The following is a 24,296-nucleotide window of genomic DNA, read 5'->3' on the forward strand; positions in this document are numbered from 1 at the left end:
GTCTGAAGCATGTGCCAGACTTTGAACCCAGATCTTTTGAACCCTAGACCAGTATGTTAACCATAAGGCCATTTTCCTCCATTATGGGACATTAGTTCAGGAAAATGTAATCTTTCCAAGAATATAGGAAATGTCTTGAGAAATAGTAATATATGTAACCTTTGACCACAGGCTGATAGTCATAGTAAGAATGTAAACGTAAAACTTTTCTGACATAGTCTTAAAAATGTTTAGATCCTGTTTTAAACAACTACATTTTATCAGTATTCATAGGATTTTGCATTTGATTCCCTTTTAATGGGTGCCCAATCTAATCTCCTACAATACCTGCTGCTGTTTCTTACTAGTTACATCTACCATGAGTGTGAGAGTTTTGCAGACTACAAAAAAGAAATATATTTGAAGAAAATAGTTTATTTTTTCTCCCTGACCTACCTTGGTCAACAGAAAATAAGAACTGAAAGTGTTTTAGTACAGAGACCAGAGCTCTGGAAAATGAGTGCTGACACTGCAGTGTTCTATTTAACAAAGGATTTACAATTCTCTTGAAAGAGAATGATACACCTAAGAATTTTCTGATTGCAGATTCTCTAAGGCAACCCCTCATCAACATGGCATAAAGATGGACAAGGAAGACAGTCTCAGACTAGTTTAGATTTACTAAGTGACTGAAGGGCTTCTTAGTTATTTAATTTAAGTTGGCAATTTGTTGTCTTTTGAGATGTATAAAATATTTCTTCTTTTATTTGAAATTTTACATTATTTGTATTGTTTTGGTGTGTATTTTATTAACATATCTTAAGTCAAATTGTGTTTGCTATTTGATACTTCTGGTGCAGACTTATACTCATTGAAAATCTATGCTTCTTTAGAATACAGCACTCTATATTGCCAGCCATAATGTTTTAAAATAACAGTGATTATAATGGTGATTAATCTCTGTCATTGTAAAATACTTAACCCATTTTTGCCAATCCAGCATCTGTTTCCATAGAAACAGCAGCCAGAAGCAGAGGATATAGAATTTTTTTTTGTAGATAGTAGCTATATCTTCCACTACATCTGCAAAATCCCCTTTTTCCTAAACATCATCTATAGATTTTGGATCCAGGAGGATTCAACAGTCTACGGTATTTCTCATTCACTTTAATTTTCACTTATTTTGGGTTTTTTTTTTAAATAAAATTCATAACTGATGCAAAGTGACCAGAGTGACAGTCCTGGATGTTGACATTCTCTGTTAGTTCACAGATTAGATGACTGTTGGGTTAGTAGAGATAAGCTGAGGTTCAGTGAAATGTACAGGTACTGTAATTTACCAGATACAGTACAGGCACATACTGTGATTACATCTATGCTGCACACCACTGGTGGTGGCGTGTAGTGTGCATGTAGCTATACACTGCAATGCAAAGCAGGCTGTATCCACACTGCAGTATGTAGCTACATTGCCTACGTCCACACTACAGCTTTAAATCAATATTAGTAAAATCGATTTTATAAAACAGGTTTTATAAAATCGATTTTATGCATCCACACTAGGGCACATTACTTCGGTGGTGTGCATCCATGGTCCCAGGGTACCATCGATTTCTGGAGCGGAGCACTCTGTGTAGTTCAGTAAAAGAATAGGACCAATAACTTCGATATCCGTCCACACTAACCCTAAATCGATTTAGTAATATTGATTTTAGGGTTACTCCTTTTGTTTAGCTGGAGTACAGAAATCGATTTTAAGACCCCTTAAAATCGATTTTAAGTGCCTTGTAGTGTGGACGGTTACAGCGTTAAATCGATTTAACGCTGTTTAAATCGATTTAACGCTGTAGTGTGGACCTGGCCATTGTGTCAGTGAAAGGCTCTGGCAATAGGGAGATAGCAGGGAAAAGCTTCAGCAGTTCCTGCTACTGGATGCTTTCACTGCGATGAGGAAAGGATCTGGCAGGGGGGGAAGCAGAGGGGAAAGGCTCCAGCAGCAGAGAGATGCCAGAGTCTTACCCTGTAGCAGAGGAAGCTAACAGAGTCTTTCCCCACTTCCTGCCCCTCCGCCCCACTCCCTCACTACCACTGCCAGAGCCTTTGTCTCCAGAGGGGAAGGGCTGTAGTGGGGAGGAGCTGGCAGAGCTGTTCTCCACTAGGGAAGTCTCTTCCTGAGGAGGGGAAGCCTCCAGCAGCATGGAGGCACTCGGACACTACCCTGCTAAAAAGTAATGGTGTAGATGGGGAGGCATGGCTTGGACAGATAGAGAATGTATCCTTCAGGCATGCCTTTACCTTACTTGCCTAAGCCATGCCTGACCGGCTACACTGCTATTTATAAGCCTGCTGGGGGAGATATGCAGGTGAGCACTCTACAGGCTGCTGAGAGGAACATGCAGGGTAGACATACCTTTTGGGAAAAGGAAGGAGTCAACTTTGGAAATGACCCCTTTGGGGATAGGAGAGTTGTAGAAAGCTTATTGTTGTCCAGAGTTATATCTCTCTTTAGCTTCTTTGAAGAGTACACAGTTTCAATGCTTTACCTTCAATCACCACCACCATCCTAGTCTTCCCATCCCCATATGAATGGGAGCTGCATGGAATGGAGGGCAGGATTAGAAGCAGGGCAGATTAAGCACGGGAGAGGAAAAGGAACCCTTTGGTGATGTCACAGCAGTCTTCTTTCCATTTGACTATTATTTTTAGCCATTTTCAGTCCCTGCTGTGTGTCATCTCCCCCCTCTGAGCCATGCTGCATAAACCAGGAGATGCTGAAGGATCCACTACAGCAGTAACACAAACACAATGCCATGTTCCTTTGCAGCAGAGAGGTGAGTGACTTGCAGTGATGATCAGAAAGTTCAGGGAATTAAATTAAGTTGCTGTGTCACAGAGATGGGCAAGGAGTTGGGTTCAGAGACATGAATGTTTGCACGGTGCTTAGTGTCAGACCTATTGTGTTTTTATTTGCAGTTTGCTTTTTAAAAGAAGTTTCACTTTTAGGTTTCTCATAAATTCTAAGGTCAGAAGGAACCATTATGATCATCTAGTCTGGCATCTTGTATAACATAGGCCATAGAATACCCCCCAAAAAATAATTCCTAGAGCGTAGCTTTTAGAAAACTTGGAATGTATCACTTTTAATAAATGTTAGTTTCCTTGTGTGCAGACCCTCTTTCCTAACTATGATGAATGGGGCATTTTCTTCAGGTTCAGAATAGGCCCATATGATTCAGAGTACATGATGATGATTTGTGCCAACACACGGCAAAGACCTACTTTGTTCCTCCCACACCCACTTCCCCCCACCCCAGTCCACAAATATCCAAATTCCAGCGAATACACCAGAGGGATGGGGAAAGTGAAATGTGTTCCGAATGCACTGGTAGTTTTAACAGAAACAGAAATCACACCACAGAAAATGAGTAGATAACCATCTGTATGGCTTGGTTCATTTACAGAACAAGGAAGCACAATTAAAGTAAGAATAAAAGCATCAGACGCTGAACAGTAATTCAAAGGCCCCGCCTCCAACAAACCTTGACTGTTTTTACCCTTGGGTGTAGTCATGCATAGTAGTCAATAAATGCTGTTATCTCTGCTGTCAGTCAACAGTGAAAAGAAAGAATTCTGAATGCCCTCTCAACCCCTGAAGAAGCTGTTCTAAAAGTTGTTTAATACTGATTGAGTTCTCACAATAATATAGTCTTGTAAACACGTGTTGAACATTAACACAAAAGCATTATGCAACGATAGCAATACAACTGGGTCGACAACCTGATATCCTCCACCCACAGTCCTAGTCCTAAGGTGTTTACTCTGTGGAAGTGTCCTGCCATAATTGTCTGTGATGAGGCCATAGTTACAGGAAAAAATGGCTAATTATATAGTTACAGAAACGTCAGCTACAAGGGAAGAAAACACTCACAAAGGTATGTTGGCACACATACCTCTTATGCTTTTCCTGCAGCTGCATCAGGTGCAATGGTGTCCCTTGGCACAGAAATCACCCTCTGCCTCTTGCTGTTCTAGAATGTGTGTACATATGGCATTTCAGGTTTCCCTTGCCCACCAAGACCCAGGACCAGTGTGCACATGAGTGGGATCCAGCTGTCTGTACAGGTTTTGCAAACCAGTCCCATCCTGTGCCCACTCTGTATGGAAGTATTCCCCTTTTCCTTCACAAACATTGGAGGGGTGGGGGGCACAGCAGGCCACAATTATCCAAATAGCATTGACTTCATTGGCATCCAGATGGATATGTAGGCATTGCCAGTGAGTTTTCAGCTGCTCAGATGCACATTCCATGATCATTCTGCAGCTCCTCAGTTTGTAATTGAATTCCCTTTTTCCTGAGTCATTCAAGTTAGGGTGAGTACAATTCCATGAGCCAAGTTAGGAGTGGATAAGCAGGGTCCCTAAAAATAATTGTTAGCAGTGACACACAGTAGAAAACCATATCATTTCTGGGGAATAAAGTTACTTCTTCCTCCCCTCAAGTACAGTCTTGATCTCCTCAACATCCTAGCATCACAAACCTTTCCAGTTTTCCAGTATGTGTTCATGAACCTGCCTCTAGGGTCCTCTAAGCCTCAAAGAATCATGGAATAGTAACCTTTTTTGGTTCACATACTCCCCCCTTTTGGTGGGCAAAGTACTTGGATGTGAGTGCCAACATAGTTCAGAAACCCCACCCTGTGAAATCTAGCTATAATTTCCAGTCCTTTGGTTATGGCAACAACTTGTGAGCAGATGACAGTATTAATTGTCTTGCAAACCTGTACAATCCCAACCGCAACAGTGGATTTCCCAACCCTGAACTAATTTGCAACTGACTGGTAGGTGTAAAGTGTTGCCAGCTTCCACAGGGCAATAGTCATCTGCTTCTGCACCAGCATGGACTTCCTGAATTAAGTGTTCTGGTACTAGAGGGTTGGGGCAACCTCCTCATACAGCTCCATGAAGATCTGTTTCCTCATTTGGAAATTCTGAAGCTACCACTCATCATCCCAGTTTTCCAAAAGGAGGTGCTCCCACCTCACCATGCTGGTTCTCCTGGACCAGAAGGAGTGGTCCATCCCCTGGCATAGCTGTTTCATGGGACTAGAGTGGATTATCATTCACTCTCACACTCAGCTGTCTTTGGTGTATCAAAAGGATCTGCCCTGTTTCTGTCCAGTATCTCGCCAATCACCTACTACACTGCATAAACCTTTGTCCCTCAAGAAGGAGCAGAACCACATCATCATCCACTTGTTCCTTATCTTACACCCAATTTGGCAGAAGGGAGAGGTAAGTGGTAACTGCCATTGGCAAATGTGTGAACGCAGCAGATGCAGGGCCCGCGTTTCCATTTAGGTGGCCTAGGCAATTGCCTAGGGCGCCAGGATTATTGGGGGGCGGCAGGCGGCTACGGTGGACCTGCCGCAGGCATGCCTGCAGAGGGTCCCCTGGTCCCATGGCTCTAGTGGACCTCCCGCAGGCACGCCTGCGGCAGCTCCACCGGAGCCGCAGACCAGCAGACCCTCCACAGGAATGCCTGCGGCAGGTCCACCAGAGCCGCAGGACCAGCGAGCGGTGCGGTGAAATGGCTGTGCTCCTAGGGCACTAAAAACACTAGCGCCGGTCCTGAGCAGATGGTATCAACAACACACAGCAACACCGTTCCTAGAGTGTCTACTGTGATGCACAGAACTCTGGATACCACCCACAAAATGATAGTGCTAACATCATGTACCAAAAAGAGGCAGTGTGGACACAGTTATATACGTGTACACAGCATATACTCATGTCCAGCACATAATATGTAGACACTTAACAGTGGTATGGGGTACATGCACAAGCATGTTCACAGTCTACTACCTGAGTATGTGCAAAAGCATAGACTGAGCACACTTTTAATAACATTTAGTTACAAGGCTGGATATTATTAGAAACATAACAAAATTGATTTATATTTGTGCTATAGTATAATTAGAATGAGGTTTGCAGCATTACTAAAGAAATATGGGTGCTGGTTTGAAAATATATGAAATATCCTTTTTATTACCATGCTTAAGTGCATTATAAGTTGCTTAAAGTACAGATGAGTCCATATGTATAACTAGTACAACTATGATTTTTGGTGTGGGAAAGCAGCTATTAAGATGTTAGAAATAAAATGCACTGTATTAAACAAGTTGGTTGGCTATATTTGTCTTTGCATCTCTAAGTGAATCTAGTTTTGAAATATTCCTTGATTTATAACACAACTAGATAAGAAGTGAATTCACAGGGGGAATTAATTTAATCTCATTTTTTCTGTTCTAAAGTTGTCCATGAAAAGACTGTGATTTTCACTAATTTGTTTTCCCACAAGAAACTGTTTGATAAATGTTTTGTGGGAACAAGTTTCACTCTATGGATTACACAAATTGTATTCCTTAAAGTAATAGGTATCTGCAATTTTCAATAGTAGGGCTGTGTGATTGATCATGTATGTGAGTCACATGGTATTGTTCCTGTTCTGTAACTGAGTGACTTATTATCCAAATAATGAATCAGCGAGTGATTAAGTCATTGGGGCTTTGCTTCTCTCATAGAGAGGCTGAGCACTTTAAGGAGGTAATAGGAGATAAGCAGTCCTAGCTAGGGAATCTTAGGAAACTTTAAAACTTTACCTTTTCTCTTTTCTGCAAAAAGAGATTTATGGGTCTGATCCAAAGCTCACTGAAGTCAATGGGTACTATTATTTTTATTATTAATATTTATTATTTGTATGATGGTCATGGGAAGAGACCCCAGTTGTAGATCAAGGCCCCATTGTGCTAACTACTGGACAAATATATAGACATTTTGTGCCCTCAAGACCTTACGACTTTCCATTGACTTCACCAAGCAGCAGCTCAGGTGCCGTATTTGGCTATGTATGTTGATCCTAGATTTAAAAGTAGCTGTGTTCTTTCATGGCTGGGGGAAAAGGGAAAGACGTACAATATTGGAAGCAAGAATTATTGGCTGTTTACCAGATTTTATATTCAATTTTCAGTTTTCAGATTCCCACCCAATGATTTGTTTGGTAGCTGAGCGTACATCTTTGCAAAATGTGCTTTGTGACCACATGCTTGGTACTCTTTTATTTGTTTAAGTGCCAAGGCTGGGTTGGGATCTGTTGAGTCATGTGTTCTCTCCCCCCATATATATGAAAAAAAAATTTTCAAGAACCAATTAAGGTTGCAGAATGACAACAATGTGCTCACCAGTCATAGTACTTATAACATCAGCTCTGGAATTGAGCCAAACAAGGAATTTGACATCCCAGCTATTGGCCCAAAACATGCTGTACATTCTGTCATGTAACTGCAACACCAAAGACTTCCATGCAAGAGCATTATAATTTGTCTACATAAATGTACATTTTACAATACCACTGATTCCTTCTTCCTGACTGTGGGAGAGAGCCATAAATCACCGGAAGCAAAGACTAATTGACACAGTAGCTGAGTGTCTTCAAGAGGGTCATGATTTAAACACCAAGTGGTGTTGTGCTGCTCAGAGAAGTGCAGCAACGGCACCTGAAAGTGGCAGTTCAGAAATGGGTGGGTTGTGCAAGACAGCCTCAAGGATACCTCCAAGCTCTGGGAAGATTCAGCTTAAGCTGAGTAGATACTGTAATGTTCAGTATAACCATTAAGATGTCAGGTTGATTGGAGACATGGCACAGCACTTCTGTTAACTGCATGAATACTCTGTTCAGACTGAGTGTCCTCAAGTTTCTGGAAACATCTTGGTCACACTGAGCATTCTCAGAGGTTTCTCCAGCCACTAACATAATCACTCCCATATTGGCATTATATCTACTCCTTAGCACAGTAATTCTCACAGACATAACAGGATGCCAATTCTTATATTCTCCCCTTTTTAATCACTTTAATTTCCCTACAACATATAACTTCCCTGTAAGCTATAAATAGTAAAGACATTTTGAAATGTTCATTAAAAATTCATATACAAAGATATATATGCCCTAGTTGAGAAACTGCCGACAAGCTAATTGGTACCAAATTTGATGAGGGGTTGTACGATGAGACTACCTGGCCACCATGGACTAGATCAAGCCCAAGTAATTTTACAGAGACTACTGAACAGTATTGATTATAATGATTTTTAATCACAACCAGCCAGGGACAGATTTGAGCTAGTGACAAAAGGTTCTATATCCTCTTACCAATCCTCAGAGAAATCCAGATTCACAAATCTAATTTTAACTGTATTAAAAGAAGTCAAAATATGATTTTCTTCTACAATAGCTAAATGCTTCACAGAGGATACCTCAGTTGTAGGAACAATCTCCAGCCAATCCAGTTCTTTCTTTCACAATTCTCATTGCATAAATATGGGAATACCCTTAAAAAGCAACACACTTTCCTCCTTTTAAAATGTTTATTGCAGTAGGGTATAAATATCTTGCTTAGCTATGGATACTGGGACTGTTTCTGCAATCCTTACTGATGTTTAGTAGCACTCACTCATGTGAAGATTTCCACTGGTTTCAGGGGAACTAAGCTATTCAAAATAAACAAATAAATAACGATGGCAGAACCAGATCCTTTAAGAAAAGGAAATGCTGCAATGAAATAGAATATTGCAGTGCAGAATATTTTAAGGGTCTTCTTGCTACATTTATCCAAGCAATAACTACAAGAATCTGGCATATTAACATTTGCACAGCTTGTTTTTTTTAAATAAGAAAAGGGTTATTTTCATTAAAATAAACCTAAATATTGATGAAAATACCATATATGATCAAATTTAATAAGAATCAAATGAGATGTAGAATATGAATTTAAAAGGAACATTTCAAAGAATGTACAATCTTGCTTTTTTGATAATCATTAAATTTACAATTTTTGCTATGATATGCAAGTACATTTTTGATTGTGTTCTGCCTGCTGCTGTAGGTTGGATACACAAATAGATTTACATGAAATGAACTTTTAAAAATGCATTTGGAGTATTGAAGCTTATATTCACTTGAATTTTGCTGATGATGACTCTACAATTTTATGTAAGTTCTTTTGTTTACATGAAACCCTACCCTAATTGCTTTCAATTCTTGTGTTTAAAATTGGAGATATTACTTGATAAGAATTTCAGAATTCAGATTTTTTTATTCTTTAGTATTTATGTTTAAAATTCTAACAATGGGCAAGGAGATAAATCTCTGATGGCTAGAAACTGGTGTTGTACATATTTTACATAGATTTAAACAGAGGGGTCTCCATTATGAACTTTATAAAAACTGTAAGCCAAAACCTAATGCCAAGTTATAAACAATTCTATCCGATGGTACTGATTCATCATTTCTATTCTCTAGTGATTTTTGAGAAGTAAAATACATACTTTGTGGGCCTATTTGCCCACCCTTTCCCATTCCCACATCCCCACCAGGATATCTGAAAATTCATGGGGATAAAGAGGAGGAACTTGCCACATGAGTCACATCATTATTTTCACCCTAGTTGGTCTGTTGAGAAGGCCAGGATTTACCACCCTCATTCCCATGTATTGGACTGTGGGGTCAGCACACTAACCCTGCAGAAACAACACAGAATGGAATTTTAATGAGAGGTCAGGTGTTACCAGATTTGCTTGTTACTTTGGTATACGTTCATTTATTAGGGTTACTCTTCGGGGGGTGAGGGGTGTTGCTGTAATTCTGTCAATGTACTGCTTGTGTCACTTGTGTTCTCATAAGGAGCTCTTCTTCCTCTTCTGCAAGTTCCCTTCCTACGGAGCTGTCCTGCGGGATCTAGGTTCCCCAGGGATGGGTTCCGCCAGCCCCAGAATCAGATGAACACACACACATTAACAGAGCACATCTGAGTGGACCAGGTCAATCAGCACTCCCAAGCAAGTTATGTTCTTGGATTCAGCAGGCTGGGTTAGACAGCGCTTCCAAGCTGCCCCACTCATATGCCATGGGCACTGCACTGGAATAGAGTACACCAGAGCAGACAGTCGAGCGGCACTTTCAAGCTGCCACCCTTATATTCCCCTGGACTCAGCAGGCTGGGTTGAGCAGCACTTCCAAGCTGCCACCCTCCTATGCCACAGGTTCTGCAACCAGTATCGCTGGGCCTTTGTGACAGCCCTTTGTGCAGCTGTGGTGCAACACAGACGATGACGCACATTGTCGAGGAATGCCTGCTGACTATGTTCAGCAGTGGCCTACAAGAACTGCATCATGCCACTGAAGATGCCATCACTTGGCTAGACCACTATGCACATGCTAAATAAATAGTGACTAGAAACAGAAGTAGAGATCAGAATGGCTATCTGGTGCAAACAGCTTCCTGATTCCTTCCATATTGCAAAGTATGGCCTGCAGACAAAAAAAGGAAAACTGCTGGCTGAGTGGCAGGGCCAGCTCCAGGCGCCAGCACTCCAAGCACGTGCTTGGGGCCGCACGCCGCGGGGGGCGCTCTGCTGGTTGCCTGGAGGGCGGCAGGCGGCTCCAGTGGACCTCCCACAGGCGTCCCTGTGGAGGGTCCGCTGGTCCCGCGGCTCCGCCTGCGGGAGGTCCACCGGAGCCGCTGAACCGGCAAGTGGCAGAGCACCCCCTGCAGCGTGCCGGCATGCTTGGGGTGGCAAAATGGCTAGAGCTGGCCCTGCTGAGTGGCAGTGCTGTTTTTGTCCTAATAGATTACAAACAGTGATGAACACAACCTTTTCTTCAAACCGACACACACCATAGCCTCTGTTTTTTATGCTTAAAATAGGTACTTACTTTGGAAACCCCAAAACCCAGTACATTAACTCCTCAACTGCTTCAATAAAGCTGTTTTATGTACACTTAAATGATTCCTATAGGATATAAGAAACAATTACAGTAGGGATATGGTGTATGACTATAATAATTCTATCAGCTATTGTAAGGCTAGCATGACTTGAAGAACAAATTGACTGTTGAAGATCTTCTGAAAACTTCTACTCACTGGTTGTTAAACTGTTGCCTACAGATTCCAGGTGGTGTACAAAGTGTTGACTGATTGCCTAGCACTGTTTTCTCTTCCTTGTTTTTAGCTGCTTGTATAGACACCAAGGCTCATTGTGCTGAAGAGGCATATCCCTGTAAACAAAGAGAAAGAGGGCATGTAGCAACTTCTGTTAGGGGCTGATACTATATAAAACAAGGAAGAGTGGACTAGAATCATATTTACCTAGTTGGGTCTTATATAGATTCATAAATTACGAGGTCAGAAGGGACCATTGTGATCATCTAGTCTGACCTCCTGCATAACATCCATGCATTAATTTTCCCTGAAAAACATCCACACTTGATTTAAAATTTTCCAGTGATGGCAAATCTACCACAACCCTTTGGCAAATTGCTCCACTGGCTAATTACCCTCACTATTGAACATTTTCACATGATTTCTAGCCTAAATTAAGTTCAGCTTGCAGCTGTTGGATCTTATTATATGCTTGTCTGCTAGACTGAAAAGGTATCATCAGATTTCTGTTTCCCATGTAGTTACTTATAGACTGTGATCAAGTAGCCCCTTAACTTTCTCTTTGATAGCTAAACAGATTCTATTCGTTGAGTTTGTCACTATAAGCATGTTTTCCAATCCTTTAATCATTCTTGTGGCTCTTCTCTGAACCCTCTCAAGTTTTCAACATCAAAATTGGACACAATATTCCAGTAGTGGTCACACCACTGCCAAATTGAAAGGTAATATGACCTACTCCTACTCAATATTCCCTTATTTATACATTCAAGGACTGCATTAGCCATTTTGGCCACAGCATTCCACTGGGAGTTATTATTTCAATGCATCACTTCATAAAAGAAAAGACCCACCTCTGGCAGGCACAGCAAAACAAACTGGTTTGTTCATGAGCAAGGGGAAGACAAAATATATGACTATCAATGTCCCAAAAGCAACCAGTTCTCAGAGAAACACTAGAAGAAGTAAAGAAGAGAGCTGTGCAATGACGGTTACATGATGCTAGAGGTTAAGCAATGAATATGAAAAACAGCAAACAGCTTTCTTAAACTTGGAAAGATTTGGAAAGGTAGCATGATAGGTACTGTGTCTGTCTTTATGGAACAGAGTCATGGGAATCTACAAAAGAAATTGATAAGGAGATCAGCTTGTTCCAAAGTAAATGACTGAACAAAATATTCAAAGTCCATTGAAAAGAGTTACTAGCAACATCAAAAATTCTAAGCAAAGCAAATTGACCTAAAGCATCAAACATGGTAAGAATAAGATGAGGGACATATTTAGGACATGCTTTAAGATGCCACCAATACCACTTCCATGTCATGTGATAATATGGATACCACCTTGGAAGAGAAAAAGAGGGACCTAGGGAAAACATAGCACACAACAATAGAAAAAGAGGACAGATCCATCAGCATGACACTCAAAAGCCTGAACAGACCAGCACAAAACCAAAATATATGATGGAAACTGGTGGACACCCTACACACCTGAGGCATGGGAGGATAAAGAAAGAAGATTTAATAAATGTGTTAAGCACCAACAGTGTGCTTAGTGCTGCACAGTACACAAAATATGGACCATTCCTTCCTCAACTTCTTGCAGTCTACACAAAGAAACATTGTGATTTGACTCTATTCAAACAAATAAACTCATTGTATTAAAAATCAATTAAGCTACATACGTATATGGCTAATATTATTTTTCCCTGGGAACAACTGTTGAAATGGCCACAAGAAGGTTATGCAGTTCTAAATGGGAAGGGAAGCTGGTCCCTGAAGTCATCTCTCTAACTTCTGAGTTAGAGACTTGGAGCCTAATGCTGTCCTTGTTTATACTTGTGTAACTCAGTTGGCATCGGCAAGATTGCACAGGTGTAAATGAAGTCACAATTTGGCCTCTATTATACACAGCCAAAGATTATTTGCTATTATGAAATAATCATGAGACTATACAGCATGAGCAGTGCTGCCCCAGGAGCAGACCAGGGACCGAATTGTGACTCAGACTAACAGTTAAGTCACTGCTTCTCCTCTGCTCCATGGGGAAGCAAGCTATGTTAATGCTACGTATGCCACAGCTAACTTCTTCCTTTGCCTTGACTCAGCTGCGCTGGCCAGCACAATGAGAGGCAGTGCAGAGCCAAGGCTCCACCCAAGCCTTGTCTCCATCTACTTGCCATGGAGCCATACTGGCCGCTCTGTGGAACCTACTCTCTCTTACGTATGGACTAGTGATTCATATAAGAAAGCTCACAAATGAGCCTTTAGGGAGTAATGGACTAAATTCCAGCCATCTGCTCTTTGGCTTGTCAGGTTTTAAGCTCTTTCAGAAAAGATATGATATAATATATAAAATGATGTGTTTTTATAAGAAAATTTATAAAATCTATCTTTTTAAAGCTGCTTTTTAAAAATCCAGCCAATACTCTTGGCTTTGGCTAGTCCTTTTTCTTTTATCTCAGTGAATCCTGCCTTGCTGGAATTCATTAATAGCCCAAAACATAATCAGAAATAACCCAGACAGAAGAAAAAAAACAATTAAAACTGAAGTGAATTTGCATCTCTAACTCATGCCAATTGCATCATCTAATTTCAAGTTAAATTAAGTGTACATTATTGTTAGTGCTCAGTAACAGAAACTATTAAGCAGCTCAGCTACAGATTCCACACACATACATGCACATTTTTGCGGATGAATTTAATTATCATGCTTTATTAAAAATGAGCAAGTAATTAAAACCTACATGAAAGGTGAATCTTTATGTCCTTCATACTCCGTTTACATTTTGCTCAGAATAAGGGTCATGGAATGATCGGCGGTGCCTCAATTTTCTAATTTCTGTTTTTAAAACTACCTGGCATCAGTTTTATAATAGCTCATAGCTCATATCTGACAGGATCAACTAAGCAACAGATTTTTTTCAGGCTTACTTAGTTCCTGTATTTATTAGTAATGTATGTTTTCATTACTTTAATTGCTTTATTTTCAGCTGTAATGTATTGATTTAATATTTTAATGCAATGATTCATAATTATTTTATAATTAATTTATAACAAAAGATGAAAACATTAAAAATGCAAAATATTCAGCTTAGAGCAACCTTTTGATCTCTAATTAATCCTAGCTTGACAAGACACAAAACAGAAGCAGAAAATACATGAGCAGTAAATTCTGCCTTCAGCAGAAGCAATGTTTACATCTAGAGCGAGTGATTTAGAGACAACTGAAATACTTTTTCTCTAGAAAATATCCAACACCTTGTTCTGTGGCCTCCAATTCAGAAAAACATCCCTGTTCAGGAAGTACATGCTTAGCTTAAGTGCATGCTTAAATCCTATGGGAAATCTCATCAATGAGACTTAAGCATGTGCTTAATTGCTTTCCTGAATGGGGACCTGTGTCATAAGAGAATGAAAAGTTACAAGAAGGGAGACATTTATTGGTGCATCACAGGAATTATTAGGATACTCATTAATGGTTTCATTCTCTTTGCAAAGCCTAGAATCCTTTCCTCATGACAGCAATGACTCTACCATTTCCACTCAGTCATTAGGATGGACAATTTATATTAGTCTCAGAATCTAACAGATTTTCAACCTGCAAGCCTAACTGCCTCTGATACACTGACATCTAACAGAGAACATGGTGAGACTGAAGTAGGAAGGAAGATCTCCTTGCATCCATATTTTTCCCCATAGATCCCTTTCTATATTTGTGTTTGTGCTCCAGTGCTATTGAACAACCCCCCAGACATACATACACACACAAATGTAGGGAGAGAGAGTTCAGTGCCTCCCTAAGCCATGGACAGCAAAATGAACAAAGCATTTCATTTAAACAAAAATGTATTCCCAAAAATAGGTTGGCTGGGATACATCTACTAAATATACAGCCAGTTAAGTGGATCCTAAAGTATAGAAATTCTTTACTGGTAATATATAAACAAGATAAAAAAGAAAGAACAAACCTATACATTCATTAATTATAGTACAGTATAGCATAATATAATATATACCCAGTAAGAGTTCAAAAAATAGTGACAGCAGAAGAAAGGAAGGTTTCATCATTAGTTCAGATATCACTTTTGCCATTAGGACATGGGGCTAATAGAGTAGGTCTGCCTTCTCCAATAACAGTGGCATCAGCAGTTTCATCCTGAGCTGTCAGATGTTATAGAATCATAGGATTAGAAGGGACCTCAAGAATCATCTAATCTATCCACCTGCCAACATGCCAGATTTGTTGCTTCTAAACCATCCAAGATAGATGGTCAACCTCTTTTTGAAGGTTTCCAGGAGATTCCATGACTTCCCTGGGGAGTTTGTTCCATTGTCCTATTATTCTTACAGTTAGGAAGTTGCATCACTTCTGCTAACAGGGGCTGGAGTTAAAGAAAGGAGCATGGCCTCCATAGCAGCAATGGCAGAGGAGGAAGTGTGGTTTCACCCAAGCTCCCCATCTTTGCCAGGGTGCTGGTGGATTGATGATTGCTGAAGGGGGTCAGTAGTCCCCAGTAGCAACCTAATTGTTTTAATTTGTTAAACTGAATATATAATTTGGCTATTTCCTTTCCTTTGACATGATACATTTTGATCAGATCTCATCATATTTGTGCTGAAATAAGGTGGAGTTTGCTTGCTGTGCTATCGTTGCAGGGTTTGTCTCAAGTATCTTCTATATTTTAAATTGTTTAAAACGATAGAGTCCTGTGGCACCTTAAAAACTAGCAGATGTATTGGAGCATAAGCTTTCGTGAGTGGCTATTCACCCATGAAAGTTTATGCTCCAATATGTCTGTTAGTCTTTAAGGTACCACAAGACTCTTTGTTGCTTTTTACAGATCCAGACTAATCCAGCTACCCCTCTGATATTTAAATTGTTTATTCACTTATTAATGTGTTCATTGTGTTGGAGTTATGGAGTAAATTAAATTGACCACAAAGCTCTGTTGTACCATGTTCAGAAGGATATTATTGGGAGTGCATGCTAGAAGGAACTAGTATTTGGTGCATAGTACTATACATTCTGGTTCAGGGTTGAGACTGTAGGTATGTCTAACTTCTTGCTGGAGGTGTCACTCACTGATCAAGCTAGTATGCTAAAAATAGCAGAGTGGCTGTGGCAGTTGGGCAGCAGCTCAGACTAGCCACCTGAATACATATCTAGGATCCCAGATAGGATGTAGTCAAGTGTAAACATATCCTTAGAGACTATCTTGCCAATTAGGGAACCAAGAGAAGGTGAACATTTTAGAACTTCCTGATACTGTGGAAAAGAGGAAACCTACAATAACTCCTGTTCTGGCTTCTGGTTTTGGGGTTTCTCCGTGCTCCTCTTGAACAAACCTTGGGGGTTATTTTCTTACCAGGTATTTTCTGGAGGTATTGATGGGATTGTGGACTCATGGAAGAAGAATAGGCTGTGGTTTGCTGTGCTGGGTAAGACTGTGATTCACTAAAAATATCTATTCTACTCTACATAGGTCCTCATACCATGTTCATCACCATAGTATCTGCATGCCTTATCTGGCCCCAACCTCAGAGAACACCCAACCAGCCCAGGCTTTTTAGGGTCTCTTTTACCCCTGGCAGTTTATCTGGTTTTTGTGTTATGCTGCTCTTAGTGAGCTAAATGCTACAAACAATATGATACAACATGAGAGCAAGCTCTAACCATGGATAGTCAATAGGAAAGAGCACACTCCACATTGAAAATGGCTATTCCATCATTTCCAGCCCTCTTCATAATATATTATTTCAGCACTACCTGTAGTGTTTGTCCCTTCCCATACCCCAATTATACAGGAACACAGACTGAAAAAAAGCTGTTTTTTTCATTGGCTAAAACACAAGAATATCATCAGATTATGCTATTGATATTATAGGTGTCCATATTCTGTAGTTTAAATTGGTAAGAAGAAAAAGGAAATAACATTGAAAACCCTGCCCCTCCCCCAGCTTTTTTTTTAATACTATTGAGGTGGCAGCACCTCTTTGAAATTCTCCTTTCATTATGAATATTAATGTAGGTGTTTTTCCTAATGATGTAGCCTTTTGAATTCAAAGAGTGTTCAAGGAGATCCAGATTTCTGCAATGCACAATGGTCAGACAGGCTGGGGGATATGTAATGTTCAAGCAAAGATTTCTACTGGGATTTCCGCCCTTCTTTTCCCTCTGTGGGAGTAGTTAGCTGGGCAGGCTGTATCCTTTTCTCTCAAAACTGAACACTAGATGTTTTTGTGGGAGAAAACATTTTTTCTGCTCCCATTCTTTTTTTTTTCTTTCCCCTAAACATTCCCTGATTATTTTGATATTAAAACTATGCCCAATTGCTTTATTTTAGAGCTGTAAAAGCCTGTTTCACTGCTGATTCCCATGAAAAAATTCCAAGCATGGTGCCTTTTGCTTCTGCTCCTTGAGGCTGCTGATCTCCGCTATATAAAAACCCATCTTAGCTTCCCGGGCTGCCTACTGTGTCCCTTGCGCTCTCCTGCTGACTCCTTATCTGATTACACTCTCCACCTGACACCATGTTCACTTTGGTTCCTAGGAAGTGCCGTTTCCAAAGGCACTGGAACAATTTTTATAGCGAGGATGCTGAGAGCCACTGAACCGAAGTGTAAACCCTGTATATAATGGAAACTATCCCCAACATCTCTAGGTCCAGCAACTATGGATATCTCCGAGGCAAGCTGCATCATGCAAGAGACCAAGTTCCCTCCCTCCCCCTGCAGTGGCTGTCTTTATTTCTTTTTATGGTTTTGTTCTGGTTTATGAAATCTAGTGATTTTATTTGTATAGCCTGTTTTGCATTGGCAAGTGCACTGTACAGGGCCTTATCCCAAGCCCATTGAAGTCAACGTAAACACACACTGACTACAATAGGCTTTGGGATAGACCCATACAGAGGAATAAAACTCTAAGAGGGTTTAATCTTCTATAAGGTCTACATTTAATTCTTAGTTCCCCATTTTGTTATCTGTGAAAGAGTTTTTTCCTGCAAGGTGAAGTGTTTAGACCCAGACAAGAAAATATCCTCTGGGAAATCATCAGAGAGCCTTGATTATTATCTGTGGTTTGTTTGGAATAATTCATAGGCAGGTGCCTTTCAAAGAACTGGGACTGTTTCTGTCCTGTCACAACCACCCTCCTCATCATACACATTTGTCTTGGAGTTATATTTGTGGTGGACATGAGGGGTCTGACATTTGTTTCCATATGTTATTTGATGCCATTTCGCTTAATCAAAATACATTAGGAGCTGGATTCAATGCCCAGAGAAATCAGTGGAAAGTCAGATCTCAACAGGCTTTGGATCAGAACCTACCTGCTTTTGCACCCAAAGATTTCTAAACTTCAGAAGGCAATGGAATGCCTTTTGGTTACACTGCACTCTGTTTCTTTAACTCAGGAGAATATGAGAACACAAATGGGTCTTGCTATTATTAAAAAAATTCTTATTAGAAAGAAATACAATTATTATTAAATAATTTTAAAAGTAGACATTTATGACTATTGGGCATACCAAAGCGCTCAGGGGAGTCTTGCCTCTGTGGTTGGAATACATTTTCTTCTAAAATTTAATTTGAGGAAGCCAGATCTGTACTAATGCAGGTAGAAGGATTCTTATTTCTTTTGTTAAAAACTCTGTTACTGAAGTGATGATGGAAAGGTCTTCTGAGTCAGCTTGTACACTCATTATATTTATTTTCTCCATATAGAAAGAGGGTAGTTCACCATCTGTAAAACAGAAAAAGATAGCTACACAGTGCATGAAGATAAATATATATATATTCCTCTTTGATCATTCTAGGAAAGCTTAGTTACTGAAGTGTACAGTATTTTGACATTCTGAAATATGAGCTTTAAAGTATCAAAGCTAAGGAATTTTTGTTTTATTCTGCAAAACACTGTATTCTAGTATGACCCCTTTTAATTTGATGAACCCAGTTGCCTTCTTTTAATCTAACACTCCAGTCTCCCATGATCAGTGGGAAGAACTGAAATATGAATTTAATACTGGATGATGTGACATCCTAAGAACTTTTGCTTACCAGAGGTTAGTAAATTGTCATGTTTATTATGACCCAGTAATTGAATTGCCTACAGAGATGCTATCACATGACATTCAATAATAGCAATCACTTTAGAAAAGTGATTTCCAGTCAGATATAGTCTTGTATAATGCCTATTTTTGTTCCTGTTTTTTGTTGTTATTGCTATTGTTTATTATGGGTAAGATTTTCAGATATGGTTAGTAATTTGGTGTTCTTCAGTTTTTTGGTTGCTTACTTGAAACATGTTAAATGGGACTGATTCTCAGCAGGAGGGTGCTCCGCATTTTCCGCAAATCAGGCTGTGATGTGGCATACAGACTCCACACTGGCTGGGAAAGAGTAATTGAGAGCCTGTGGGCTTAATCAGCCCTACCCCATTACACCTGCAAGAGATGTCAAGGCAGGACAGAGGAGTTAAAAGAGAAAAAGCCTATCTCACTAGTGGCTGACTGGGAAAAGGAGTGGACCTCTTGTGCTAGCTTCCTGAAAACAGCCCTAGCTGGGGCCAGAGAAAACCGAGGGACTGTCTGGAGGAAGGCTGGGCTGAGGACGGGGCTATCCTGAGACTTCTAGATATCAGATACTCCCTGGGGAAGGTAGACCTGGTGCAGGACCTCTACATTTGCTTTGTTCCTTGTATCTAAGGAGGAGTGTGCCAAGGAATAGGCTGTGAAAAAGCCCTAGAGACTGAACTGTTAACTAGAGATTTCCTGGGCTGGCACTCAGAAGAGTAGCTGGCTTCCTCCACTGGCCCACGAAGGGCAGCAGTGCGCAGACCCTCAGAGATACAGGCTGGAAGACCGCTAAAGCCTGAGGTCAGGCTGAAGACCTGGTGTGAAGCCCATGAACTATTGTGGCCCTGGACTCAGTTTACTCTGGAAGGGATGGAATTAGATATGACGTGGCTGGAGGGCTGAGTCATGAGAAGCAGGCCACTGTAGGGTCAGAGTAGCTGTTTGAAGGCGGTATTAGAGGAGAGGACCTTGCTATGCCCATGTCCAGCCATGAGGCAGCATGTAGGTGGTGAGTTACACTTCTTTACAGGCCTTTGCAGTGCCTCAAGTTGGTCACCCAAAATCACTAGTCACTTATGAAAATCTTGGACTAGTTGTTTAGTCCCAGCATTGTGTCTTGTTCTGTACAACACACAAATAAAAGTAGTCTTTGTATACTTATAGTGTAAGATGCAGACATCAAATCACCAGAAATAGCATTAATTTAAAATATTGTGTGTGGGGGGAGGGGTTGTTTAGTAGGTTTTTTTTTACCATTTGTTATCATCATCTCCTATTTCCTATATAATGTTGGCATGAAAAGTTTACTGGACTGAACTGGGTGAGTTGTTATGATATTGCCAACTCTCTCAATTTTTATTGTAAGTCTTGCAATATTTCGTGTTTTTTCTTCAAACTCCTGAGCTCCTGGAGTCATGTGAATACATGAGAATCTCAGCTTTCTTTTACTTAAAACAAAAAAAAATGTTTCTAGCTCTCATGGTTGCATAGATAAGCTTGAAAACATGATCCCTAACAGCTCCCGTATCATAATCCAAAACTTAATATTTTAAAAAAATCCCATGATTTTTAAACTAATTTCATTTTTCAAGACCTGAAGGATACATTCATAAAAAGACTTAAGTGCCTATCTGCCACTTTAGGTGCCTTAATCCCAGAATGAAGTCTCACTGAGATTCACAAAACCCCACTTAGCTGCCCCTGAACCCTCCCACATGCTTGTGCATGTTCTCTCTCTCGCTCGCTCACTCTTCCTCTCGCTCTGGCTCAATATTTAAGCTGTTTTACTGTGGGTAAATTTTGAAAAAATCATTGGGCCAGAGAGAGCAAGCATGAGAATGCCTCTATAGCCTAGGGATTAGTGCAGTTAAGTGAGAGACTCAGGATCCAGTCCCCCCTGCTCTAATGACTTTAAAAAAAATTATTCATGCAAAGTAGAATGGCTTTGACAAGAGGGACCAAGGAAGCCCCATATTAGAATATAACAAAGCCCAGGGGCTAGGGCATTCATTTGAGAAGTAGCAAATGCCAGTTTAAATCCCTTCTCCCCATCCTGGTGGAGATCCCTAAACCAGGGGTCTCCTACATCCCAGGTGAGTAACCTAACCCCGGGCTAAAAGCTATGAAGGAGCTCCCACTCTTGTGAAAACAGCATAAGCACCTAATTCCAGCAGCAGGTTTGCATCTGAGACTACCAAGCAGTCAGATGCACCTTTCTGCTGCCTGGACTTAGGTGCCTATCTCTGACAGAGGAGCAAGACTTAGAGCACGTTCCATTTTCTTGTTATCTCCCATTGGCTATCTTAGGTAAGGATCCACCTAGTGGGCTTTTGACAGTCCCATTCTGAGATGCCTATCTCTCCCTTTTCATCATATAGGTGCTAAATTCAGTCTTTGTGAATCCCAGGGATTTTCTAGGCACCTAAAAGTTAGGTGTGGTGATGCTCAGCATCACCGCACTGAAGTTTCATTGTGATCCTAGCTGTGATCCATGATTTCTGAAAGCTTGGGGGTTGTGATACTAGTGTTGGTCCCACAAAGGAAAGGCATCTTCAGGAGTGAAGTAAGGCCAGGGCATACTGGAATTGAAAGGCAAAAGGTGCTATAAGGACGCCATTCCCGTTTGCAGTGAATTACTACCGTACTCAGATGGTTCTAGAAGTGTTATACACTTAGGTAGATATATACGTTTTTAAACTTTTATAAATAAAATGAAAAGAAAAAGAAGAACAATCCCAGGCATAAGAATGGTAGCTCTGTATATAAATCCCCATGGTTTAGTTTGAAGGTAAACCTGCTCAGTCAACACTTCTCCCTCTTACTGTGTTATTCTTTCTGACACAATCACTGTTCTGGGCTTACATTCTGGCTTTTCCCCATCTCTGTAGAAATAAAAATTAATTAATGTGAACAAAAGCACTTTACTGTACAAAAAAGCAGTGCAACTAGCTCTGAACACTTGGAGTTCCTGTTTCATTGCAGATATTTGATTAGAATCTCAGTAATGGGATTTGTAGTTTTAATGCTACAATAATTTGGCACTGAAAATTTTTCAGATGACCTAGAGGTGTAAGGGAAAAAGCTCTTGACACAACATGATGGAAAGGATATCGGCTGTAAAGATAGGGCGACCTGAAACTTTGGAATAGAAATGGCAATTAGGTCAAACAATTCATCAATCATAGCTATTCTAATCATAGCTGTGATGCACATACATCCTGAATTTGGTACAACTATCGAGGATAAATGTGGGCTGATCATGTATTTCATTTTTTTCCTTTGGAATGTTCCCCATGGATCACTGCCTACACAACAAGTTGATTTATGATACCATTCAGGAAAGCTCTTAAGCACATGCTTAAAGTTAAGCACATATTTTAGTAAGTTGCTGATTGGGGGCATAAATCATCGTGTTCTGTAGGTGTTAAAGAGGTTATGTGCTTTGCTAAAAAGCCTAAGGAGCCTTAAGCATGGGGAACAAAGGCCACTGAAGAAGGGGAAATGATAGAAGTATTTATGACTGACACAGCAGAAGTAAAAAACTCTAAAAGTTACCTAAAGAGTGAGTGTGCATGTGCGTGTGTGTGTGTGTGTGTGTATGTACGGGGGGCTTTCAATATGTTATCTGTGGATTTACCAGGGCTAGAGGCCAGCGCTATAATGGAAATCTGGGACTTCTCCTTTTCTATTAGAATTCAGCTCCTGTTTCTATTCCTGATGGGTCATAAGGTCTTGCAACTCAAAATGTATCACTTGTCCAAGACTAAATACTGCTTCTCCTGGGCTTCAGGTTGGGGTTCTTGATACTAGTGTTGGCTAGTTTAAGACTCTAAAATATTTCTGAAATAGTTTTTCTGTAAAATATTAGTCATATAAAGAACATGTGATGTTGTGGAGTAACCAGATGGCTATACTGATGCTGATTCATGTTGACCTGCATAATTCAACTTCACCAGAGCCTTTCCAATCTTATCTTCATTTTCTTTATCATTGTGAAGCTAAGACAAGTATCCATATGGATCCACTTTGTGCAGTGCTTTCTAAAATTGATAAATTCATTTGTTTTATCCAAATCACATCCTGTAAGGTATGTCTTCGCAGTTTCTCAGCAACAGTAAAATCCACAGTGTAGACTGATAAGTTTTTCCCCAAAATAGAATTCCTAAAGTAAATTACTATTGATCTTCTAGTGGTATATGTCAATAAATTCCTAGTATCTGATGCACTGAGACCACTTCCTCATTCATTCTGGCTATTGCCACTGTCACTAAGAGATGCCTCACATGAGGACCCATTTCAAGATTGATTTTAGTGCATACAGGACAACAGAATCTCATTTGCCAGTCTAGTTCTGGAATGTAGATCATGCCATGTCAACATCCAGACTGTAATAAAAAACATCTATGTAAAGATGTTCACAATAACCTAAATATGCATTTTAGAAATAACTGTGCTATCAAGAAACTGCTAAATGCTTTAAGGCTGTGAATCCCAGTCTTGCTACTTTCACTGTACATTAATAAAGCATAACAAATAAAAAATGGGTCATCCACCTTTAATATTCCCATGTAATTCACAAGATTTAGGAGCTAGTTGATCATATCACAATGTTCTTTGCTTTTGTATCAAGTTACAAAACAACAATAAATTTGGTAGCTATTTTCACTGGGGAAAAATGTCTCCAGATAATTTATGTAAAATCCAATGTTTGTTACAGATAAAGTGCAAATTAAAATGCCATCTCAATCTGTTCTACTGGTCCAAATTTTCTTAGCATGATTAACCTTTTAATTATGACAACTGATAGTCTAATGCATTGATTTTACCTTGAGTTCATTGATTTCTTAGTAATATCTGTGTGAGGGATAGCTCAACGGTTTAAGCATTGCCTTGCTAAACCCAGGGTTATGAGTTCAATCCTTGAGAGAGCTATCTGGGGCAAAATCAGTACTTGGACCTGCTAGTGAAGGCAGGGGGTTGGCCTTGCTGACCCTTCATGGTCACTTCTAGTTCTCTGAGGTGTATGTATATATAATCTGTAGTACAAAATGATGCACAATTTGATTACCAGAAGGCATACTTCTGGAAATCATATTCCAGTCTCAGTGAAACTTCATTTCAGGTTATGTAACATCATTTTCCTATACTATCATTTTATGGTACAATAAAAATTGCAATAGTAAATATTAGAATCTGGAATGGTTAAGAAAAAAAAAGATTCTTAAAACCCTCAAAGCTTTTTTCATTCTCAG

Source organism: Gopherus evgoodei, chromosome 3, assembly GCF_007399415.2.
Source record: "Gopherus evgoodei ecotype Sinaloan lineage chromosome 3, rGopEvg1_v1.p, whole genome shotgun sequence".
Taxonomy (NCBI): Eukaryota; Metazoa; Chordata; order Testudines; family Testudinidae; genus Gopherus; species Gopherus evgoodei.